This window comes from Dreissena polymorpha, chromosome 6 (assembly GCF_020536995.1).
Source record: "Dreissena polymorpha isolate Duluth1 chromosome 6, UMN_Dpol_1.0, whole genome shotgun sequence".
NCBI classification, from domain to species: Eukaryota; Metazoa; Mollusca; class Bivalvia; order Myida; family Dreissenidae; genus Dreissena; species Dreissena polymorpha.
This window is the reverse complement of record NC_068360.1, coordinates 67,199,703-67,202,202: the sequence shown is the minus strand read 5'-3', so window position 1 is coordinate 67,202,202 and position 2,500 is coordinate 67,199,703. Positions and strand designations below refer to the sequence as shown.

General features: G+C 37.0%; 1 pseudogene; it reads right to left on the bottom strand.

Annotated features, from left to right (window-relative positions):
- Positions 1-2,500, bottom strand: part of LOC127835773 (uncharacterized) — a 20,024-nt pseudogene that overhangs the window by 1,478 nt on the left and 16,046 nt on the right.

The following is a 2,500-nucleotide window of genomic DNA, read 5'->3' as shown; positions in this document are numbered from 1 at the left end:
TTCCCGGACTGTTGTCTGAGAGTGGACTAAAAGAAAGAAGCTCCCTGTTGTGCCAGAATTCCTGCGTCAGTTTACCGTCCTCCGGGTACCTTGCAACGTAGAATGAGCGCGCGTGTTCGTGTCGCTCGACGGTATGATGCAAATCTACGTCATCAAGGCGACAGAGACCTAGCTCAAACACGAGCCATGTTTCCTCCAGCGGTTGCTGTATGTTGTAGACGACATCGACCTCAAAGTATACTTTACCCTGATCCTTAATAGCGAACGTGCCTATGGCGCCTTTGTACTGGACAAGGCCGTTGTCAAGATCGATGGTACTTCCGCCAAAGATGTCAGTCTTCTTGTTTCTGAGCGTTCGTCCGTCCGAGCTTACTTCCCGCTCGTGATGCGCCGATGTGGCGTCCATTTGAAAGTCCGGGCCTGTGGACAAATGTTAGAGATATATACTTTTAATAAGCTACTTTATACTTATCTTGATATAGAACAAATCTATTTGCTGTTTAACATTTAATTCATTAAACATTTGAATAACACATATATCCACCGTACATAAATCAAATGGTCGCCTCAATATTAAGACCACTGTTACCACAGCCTCAAAACGTACGTCTCCCTTGGGTTTACTTATTGTATTTAATGCTAAGTGATGAAATATTGAAAAAACATCCTAAAACAATTTTCCCCTGATCTCACTACCCAATAGCCTGATAAGTTTTACAATTATTAGTTTATATTGATTAAATTATCACGACTGGTATATTACATTAGTTCAAAAACGTTGTTCAGATTTCATATTTTCAGTATATTCGGTAATACATTTACTGGATATGTCTACCAGGTAACTGCCAGTTAACTTTAAATAAAGCCAGTAGATTGATTATTATCGTCACGTAGTAAACGCAGAAATGCAAATTGTGCATGCGTTGTGAATTGTATATATTTTATATATAAAATGATCAATCTCTTTGCGTTATTTATAGTGTGTATATCGTTATGTCACCTATTTTCGCGATGTACTTTCGATTTCACATCGCGAAAGTTTATTACAGAATATACTGAAAATATTAACTTTTTTCAAGAAATTTTATATACCTGTCGTGATATTTTAATCAATATAAACTAATAATTGTAAAAAAATACGGTTTTTTACAATTGTTCTTTTCATCGTCCTCGTGGTTGACAGTCCCTTTAAAGCGTTGCAACGCGAAACGATTGAATAATTTGGAGAGTTCTGTTGTTGTCGTTTAAATTTGTGAAACTACGAAGATTGCGCATATAACGTAAAAAATACGCTTCTTAATATGCTTGGCAGGATAGCTCAGTTGGCGTTTTTTACTTCAGGATCCGGGGGTCACTGGTTCGAGCCCTGCGGCGGGCTCCTTTTTTTCCTTTTTTAAATTTAATTTTTGATCTTGACTGGAGCTTTTAAAATTTAATGTTTGCATTTATCAATATAAAGCATTAATGACCAAACTTCAAAACATACCAAAATCTTTGAAAAGGCCCCTTTAAGTTATGTATTGCAATATAAACGTTGCGTACATTTACTTGATACTTAGGAACTTGTTTATAATTCATGCGTTTGTATAAAGTTCTAGTGTTTTCTGTTTGTGTTCGTAATCGGGATTAACCAGCTGTTAAACACCACAATTATATTTTATAGAGACGCCCTTCTGTCTATTAACCCATTTATGCCTAGCGTCTAGAAAAAATGCCTTGGCAAACAGCGTAGACCCAGATGAGACGCCACATCTTTGAGACGCCGCAAGATGCGGCGTCTCATCTGGGTCTGCGCTGTTTGCTTAAAGGAATTTCTGTAAGAAATTTTTAAATATAGAAATAAATATGCTAGATATCCCTAATTTTTAATCAATGATCTAATTTAGAAGGATGTAAGAGTCCACTAGGCTTAAATGGGTTAAACTACGGAGGATTGGTTCGGCAGTATTTAAGTATTTATTAAGGTAATGAAGATGGTTTTCATCGAATTATGAACATCATGTAAATGATGACAAGTGTTTGTCAAAGATACTGACGGGGCTAAAAGGTCGACATATGAGGCTTTCATTGAATTGTACTCAAGCTTGTGGTACGACATGTGACCACGTGACATGCCTTACATGAGATATCTCCGAAGACTATTGGTCGACCGCCAGGTGACTGTGGCTTTCTAGGAGACGGCTGTTTTACATCCGGGTCTGCAAAGATTTAGAATACGTGCACATTGCGACGTTATAAAGATATCAGAAGTGTTGATCTTTGAGAAGCAACTTAATGATGCAAAGTGTAAGAATAACTAGATAAAGGCCATAAAGAACATATGGTAGCACTATGAAGAAAAAATAGACACACTATTATATAATATAACTGATAAAATTCAAAAGATATCAAAACATATCGCACGCTTATTCTATATAATATCGTGCATGCGTGAGCGCATAAAAATCAATCAAATTGTTAGTGGGCCGTTCTGTGCGAAAAAGGGGTTAATGCATGTTCA